Below are 8,222 nucleotides of genomic sequence, written 5' to 3' on the forward strand. Positions count from 1 at the left end.
GGGTTGTACTACTTGTACTCCGCCGTCACGGGGCACGTTCTGATGCACTGGTCCTGGCTTGCATTGTTGCTATTTCTGAAATTTTAAATTTATGCTTGATTAACAAATCGATGATTCAATTTTCTGGCAGTGATAGTAATGTTCAAATATTTTCATTTGCAGCTTTTTGTCATTCATTGATGCATTTTAGGTACAATAAGCCTAAATAGTAGAATAAAATAGGTACCTAACTTTGACTTCGAACATCTACTAGTATTAGCTAATGCTATGGCTGAGTTCGATATCACTGTAACTAGAGATTTGTGTAGAGTCGAGCCAACAACAACAACAATCAATATTGTGTGTGTTTACAAGCCAACGTTCCAAAAATATATGTACCTACATACCAGGGATGTAACGGATGTGGTTTTATCGGAACCGAAAACGGAAACAGATGTTTTCAATTTAGTTTAACGGAACCGAAAACGGAAACGGAACCATAATCGGAGCCTGACTTTTTAACGATGTAGTCGTTTTCCCCTTTCTAGAATAAACCTTCAGACAAAGTTTACACTTAGCCGTGTCCCCACTAACTTCATCAAAATAGTTCCAAATCGAACTTGATTTCGGCTTCATTGTGCGTTTTTTTACACACTAACATTCACCACACACACTACACACAGTCAGTAGTCAGTATACAACAGAACACAACCGATTTTAATTTTAATAACACGAATAAAACAAAGTATACAAACAAACAACAAATTAGCGTAGCACGTGGCAAGCGGGGCGATGAGCGAATGACTGGTATGAACCTGTTTGTTTTTGATGTACGCCGCCGCCGCGCGAAGCATTGACATCCGTTATAACTTCCGTTTCAAACATAACGGAACCGGAACAGAAACGGATGTGTAATACCAAACGGAAGTTCCGCCTTAACGGAAACGGAGCTCCGTAACATCCCTGCTACATACCTACATGCCTCTAAGACACTAAATAAGGTCGCGTAAGTAAGTATATTTTTGGAACGTTGGCTAGTAAAGATGTTTGTGAACACGCTAGCTAATTTTACGGTTTAGCTTTAATGTTAGTACCTATAGTCTTTATGTCCCGGAAATCGGTTTTGTCCAGGGAATCGATTCTGTCCCGGAAACTGATTCCACTGTGGTCTGCCCTGCCCCTGCCAACCGTAGCGGTCTTCCAAGTCGTTTGTGTCTTCGAACTGGGTGGACTGCCGTTTAGGCCTGATCTGCATCGCCATGGCGCTGGAGATAGCTGTAATAAATATTAGTCAAATAGGATTATTTAATGTAACGGTTGTCTTATAATAGTTATATTTGCGATGGTAACTCTGTTTGTCTATTTACCTTTTTAGAGAAATACAAACAATCTTAACTTAATACAGAGTGAATAGCATAGAATATAAGAAGAAGAGAAATAGAGAGCAATTCATTTCAGCAAGCAAAACAAAGCAATTGAACAACTTAAGTGATGCAACGCAAAATGAAATACAAAAACTCGCAAAGTGACTAGAACCGACGAGGTACCTCTACCTACCTACAAAAACTTTGAGATACACAATAAGTACGTAATCGATACAGAAAATAAATGACTTCAGCCTCTAATACAACTTAATATTAGGTACATAAAGTTTTAATGAAATTTATATTTTATGAGTGTAAACAAACTGTTGCCGGGGTCGTTTTCTGCTTAAAAGCTTGCATATAAACCCATAATTATGTTCTCAGATGTTGGTTAGTATTTATTTTAGTTTAATATTCGATTTATCTCTAACCCACCTTTTAACCAAACTTTCAACCCTAATAAAAATAAATAAAACAATACTAGATGTATCTATCTCTATTGCATCGTCTTCAAAGTAGGTAATCAAGGTACATAACAATAATAAATTAAAGGTGAATTTGAAATACATACATATGTACAATTGTACATATAAGCTATGTCAACGATATGTAAATAGTACTAACGTTAAAAATTTGGGAAACACTGCATTTCCGAAATAGAAACCACTTTTGAAGGTTAATGTCGGAGACATTCAGTTAACACATATATCTACCTACTTCTAAGAATATTGAAAAAGAAGTAGTAGGTAAATAAAGAAGTTACTCACCGATCACAAAAAAGATGCACAGCGGCTTCATGTTTGTTATAATAATTATGACTTTTTTGTATATTCGTCCGCTCAGCGAAAGTGTCGTCCGCTTCTGGTGGGTCCGGGCTGCGGGTATGGCTATAAAAGTGCCGCGGGCGCAAGTCACTCGACTTAACCCCGTAGTGTCATGTCAATCGCTTACCGAGCACCAACAAATTGAAGACAAGCTGCCGTATTCGAACTTCAAGATATTCACAAGATACGACACGTACTAGATCCATTCTAGATACGTTATAGTTTAGATATCAACTAGTTCTCTTTTGCAGCGCTATTCGGGCAACCAATGTCACTTTGACGTTAGATAGAGTAAGATATCTATTAGATGTGAATTGGATCTCTAAGAGGCCTATTCGGATTTCGAGATAATCACAAGATCTTGAGACGATTTAGAGATCAACTAGATCTACATTAGATATCGACTAGATGTGACTTGGATATCTAAGACATAACTTGTCGAAATCGTTCAAGAGGACCTCCAGAATCGCGGAAACGTCAAATTTGACATATCTATCTTACAAATATCTTTAAATTATCCGTATCGTAACTTGTTGAAGTCTAGTAGAAATCTAATTCATTTTCCGAATCGAGCCGTAGATCAGGCCTATTCGGATTTCGAGATAATCACAAGATCTTGAGACGATTTAGAGATCAACTATAGATCTACATTAGATATCGACTAGATGTGACTTGGATATCTAAGTCATAACTTGTCGAAATCGTTCAAGAGGACCTCCAGAATCGCGGAAACGTCAAATTTGACATATCTATCTTACAAATATTTTTAAATTATCCGTATCGTAACTTGTTGCAGTCTAGTAGAAATCTAATTCATTTTCCGAATCGAGCCGTCAGAATTTACGCTTTAGGGAAACTGTGGGTGATTTGATTTTGCAAATTACCTAATTACTAAGAATGGGGCCAATTTTACCATTTTTTCCTGCCAAAACTCTAGTTTTGTTATCGATTTCTATAAATTGTCCGTCTTCTTGAACTCTTGGCTTTGTTATCAAATCTGTGAACCGCGATTAACTTCTTTTCGCATTTTTGTCACGTTTGGAATACGTTATAAAGTACCTACGCTTTGCATATATTTATAATAAGGACACTTAAGAGGATGGTGGACGAATGCTGCTTCATACAAACGTAGTTACCATTTTCCTCTCTAGGTTTTGGTATTATGGAAAATATTTTATACAATTTTATGTACTTGTTTAACCATAGCTATGCACGTCCCTTCGTTGATTTTTTTCGATTTTTTAAATATTAGTTATACTTAAGAGTGAGGAGCGGAAAAGAAATCCCATACAGGCATACACAAGTTTGGTATCTCCTAACTCCTACGGTTATGGTTACATAGCACTGCATATAGTTGTTACTTGTAATTATGTAATTTTTTTTTAATAGATTTATAATCTATAATAATATCCGAAGAGGAAAATGGGGGCTACGTTTATAAGCAGGTGTCCACTTTCCTCTTAAGTTTTAACACTGGGATTTTAAGGCCCAGGGCAAATTTGAGCTTTTGATTTTTGAACTCCCTTTCAAAACTCGAATTGGATTTGTACTTGTAACTACGCGGGACTAACGAGGCCGAGGCTAAAACTTATTTGCACCGCAGTAAAGGGTCGCTTAGATGATAATGGTTTCATTAATATTATTCCTGTTATTATATGATCAAACTACCTAGGTACTCGAAAATATTTGCAGATCTCTGTTGAGACAAACCTGGACATAAGAGTTGCCTACCAATGCACTTGACCTATGATATCGGCCGGCGGGTACTTTACGTTTTCCTTAATAAAGGGCTGATTATGTGTACTTACCTATCAACGGCATTCTTACATGCACTTAACAACAAGTCTTACTGTCTTGCAGCAAGAGTCATTGGAACCAAGTTTCTACTGCAGTCGTGATAATTTTCCTCAAATTTATTTACACTTATCGAATTATGCCCACAGGAACAGGCTGGCTTTGTAAAGGGAAAAGGCACCCGTGAACAAATTCTTAACATCAGGCAAATCGTGGAGAAATGCTATGAGTTTGACACGCCGGTCATAATGTGCTTCGTCGACTATAGCAAAGCTTTCGACTGTGTCAATTGGGACTGTCTATGGAGAGTCTTATCAGAACTGGGTGTACCTCATCATTTAACCGCGCTTCTGCAGTCACTATACCACAATAGCCAAGGAATGGTGAGGATCAACGGTACAATATCCAAACCATTCAGTTTTGAAAAAGGAGTTCGTCAAGGCTGTATCCTATCGCCCATCCTATTCAATATATACGGTGAGTACATAGTGAGGCGTACATGCGATGGCTGGGGAGGAGGAATTGCCGTTGGTGGACGCAAAATTCACAATTTGCGTTATGCAGACGACACCACCTTACTAGCGTCAGATGAGATTGAGATGGCCACCTTATTGGATAGGATGGAACGCATAAGCGGAGTACTAGGGCTCTCTATAAATAGATCCAAGACGAAAATAATGGTCGTAAATCGCACAGGCAAGCTTGAGCTCACCGGAACACTTGACTTGGAGGTAGTTGACAACTTCACATACCTGGGCTCAAGCATTAGTAATAATGGCTCTTGCGAAGCTGAGGTGCGACGTCGAATCGGGATGGCAAAAGGAGCTATGGCGCAGCTACAAAAGATATGGAAGGACAGGAGCATCACCCTGAAAACCAAGACCAACCTTGTGCGCACTTTGGTGTTCTCCATATTCTTATATGGCGCAGAGACGTGGACCTTAAAGAAAGCCGACCGTGACCGCATTGATGCTTTTGAGATGTGGTGCTGGCGCAGGATGCTGGGGATTCCCTGGACAGCACATCGCACCAACGTATCGATTCTTCAGGAGCTCAAGATCCAGACGAGGCTTTCTACCACCTGCCTACGAAGGATTCTGGAGTACTTCGGACACATAGCCAGGAAAAGCAGCGATAATCTCGAAAAATTAGTGGTCACTGGCAAAGTGGAAGGAAACAGACCTAGGGGCAGAAGCCCGATACGTTGGACTGACCAGGTTCGCACCACCCTCGACACCACCGTACACGACGCTCTTCACGAGGCAGCAGATAGAAGTGTGTGGCGCCGAGTGGTCCACACAAAACTATTTCGACGAGATGGTCACGACCCTCAGCATTGAGGAAACCGACGCGAGGAGGAGGGGATCGAATTATGAATTTTAATTAAGAGCCCATCAACGTGCACACTAGCGCCACTGCAAAATAATCGTGAAACTTAAATAAGTTTAACGAAAGATATTAAAAAAAGGGGGCCGCTACGTACTGTATTTTGTATTTAAGTATCTTTTGAATACCTACATCAGACTAGTTTTTATGTTGCTGGATTCGTCGATCTATGAACTCAAAACTAAAACGGCCGTTTTAATTCTGGACGCATAGATTCAGGAATCCAGCAACATAAAAACTAGTCTGTTGTATTCAAAAGGTACTTAAATACATGTATTTTGTATTTACGTACCGGCCCCCTTTTTAAATATTTTTCGTTAAATTTAAATAGTCACGATTATTTAGCAGTGGCGCTAGTGTGCACGTTGATGGGCTCTAAAGGCGACTTTCGCTCCAGATTTCACACATTTCCACACTTTCCTCTGTAGGTACAACTCTGTTGTCAAAGGCTATAGGCAAATAGGTGTTATTGTTTATGCATTTTTGTGGTAGTTTTATCCATATACCTACCTATATGTATAATATGTTCTTTTTCATATCTCATGCTCTGAAAGTGGGTCGTTGTTGTTCTAAAAAGTGCGCAGAAAGTGATACGTTTCTGCTCTAGCGCAGAAAAGTGGTGTACTCCTCTGCGTCCCCGTCCCACGAGCAACTGGGTGGAAACAAAATGGAAAAATAGTGTCTTTATTTCCAAGCTTGGATCAATTGGTAATTGCTCAATTTTACTAATCCCGTATTGAATTTTTTTCATCGAAAATGATGTAAGTAAATTATTTTTGATTTCTTATGTTGAATTGTATTTACTCGATTATAAATTATGCATGTTGTTTTCTTCTCTCAAGTAAGTGAATTATTGTTATTCTTTTGAGAAATAAAGATCTTTAAACCGATTACATAAGGCGGGAACCAAAAGGAATACACCAAATTTTTTTTTAAACCTTAAGGCCCCAGTACACAATGGGCCATCGCCGGCCACTCCAAGGGACGCAGCCATGCGGTAGAATGAGATAGCAATATTACTTGCTCCCTCTAACGCATAAATGCGTCCCTTGGAGTGGCCGGCGATGGCCCCATCAGTACACAATGGGCCATCGCCGGCCACTCCAAGGGACGCAGCCATGCGGTAGAATGAGATAGCAATATTACTTGCTCCCTCTAACGCATAAATGCGTCCCTTGGAGTGGCCGGCGATGGCCCATTGTGTACTGATGGGGCCTTTACACTTGCGTAAATGAGCAAAGTAGCAAAGGCAGAATCTTATACAGCCACAGTTAAACGTTTGTAGGTATGTTATTAAATGGGTTTTGAAAGTTATTTAGCACTATATTCATGAAAATAAAATAAAATACAAGATAAAAATTGCTTATTTCATTCATCAATTGTTATTTAAAAAATATTTAATTTCTTAAAATATTTTTAGTGCGGTAGTCTGTTACGGCTTTAAGAACGAAAAAGTTAAAAATTAAAAAAAAAAGAGGCAATCCCGCTGATTTTCATACTACATAATTTTTCGTAAAATTGCAATCTAAATGTTTTTCGCTAGGGGTTATTTATCTTCACACATGTAAAGTCTCCGATTGCAAGTAAGTCCCAAGAAAAAAAAATCATGGCTGTAAGTCTATTAGGTAAGTCTAGTCTAATTACTGATTTTGCAAAATTGTCTTGTCTTGTTTGGTTTCCTCGCATTCGATATGAAAAGTAGAGTGTTTAACTCGGGTGAAAGGCACCATTTCCGTCTCGGACTATTGGCTGGCGTCTCGGACTACTTCGACAGAAATGGGTGCCTTTCAACCCTTGGTTAACAATCTACTATTATTATCTCTGACTGTATATAGTTGGTAATACACTTATTTTGACCATTTAACGGTCCAGTTAAAAAAATACGCGACTCATGCCTCATTGTCTCTTTAGTTAAAATCCAAAAATTCTACATAAGGAAAAAAATCTAAAGAGGATGTATGTAATAGGGTGATCATTATTTGTCATCATTAATCGCTTGAATACATCCCGAAAAACAATACATTAAAGAAAAAAAATAATAAAATCATAAGTCAAAAACTGTCACTATTAGGATGTTGATACTCAGCAAAAATATCCTTCACCATAAGAAGTACTCATAAAAAAACCCGAATCGAATTGATTTAAGGGCCAACTTACTATGGAATACCGACTATGGCCTTTATTGGTCCTTTAAGTACCTATACACATTTCATCCTTACAAAAAAATCTCGAATATGAGGAAAACAAGCTTAATTTCGTCAATCGTCAAGTCCCATTTCATCGGATAAATTTCGCTACAATTATAACAGGCTATTACATAGGCCGTAGCGCTATATGCGAAGCTTAGTAGTGTATGTACATGTAATGGTCATTAGTTGATGAAGACAAAAAGTGCGACGCGTAATCTGCGTTTTGTGACTCCTGCATACTTTGGCTTGCGCAAAAATGTCTCTGCAAATATCTGGATTTGTTAAAATGCTATAGTGATCAAATGAAGACCACCATGATAGAGCTACTGACTTTGCCCCCATGTATGATCAGCGAACATTAATAAGTTTTCACCTTAATCTTTTTTTTAAAATTCAAGTTGAAACGTAATCCTTCAGGATTTTTCAAAAATAATTAAAGAAATATAAAAAAACATCGGTACATTTTTTTCCTGAGGCCTGAGAAGATGGCAAATGAACCTTTGACATTTTTATTTGGCAAACGATGAACCAAACACCCTGTATTTTCCCTGTTCACTAGGCCGGGTAAGAAAGAACGTCCATCCAATATATTTCCACATTCGTTAGAGCATTCAAGAATTGACTCCCAGTATAATAATAGGTAATCTTAGGGTAACAGGTCACCAAGCAAATGTTGCACTGATAAG

Source organism: Cydia splendana, chromosome 10 (genome assembly GCF_910591565.1).
Source record: "Cydia splendana chromosome 10, ilCydSple1.2, whole genome shotgun sequence".
NCBI lineage: Eukaryota > Metazoa > Arthropoda > Insecta > Lepidoptera > Tortricidae > Cydia > Cydia splendana.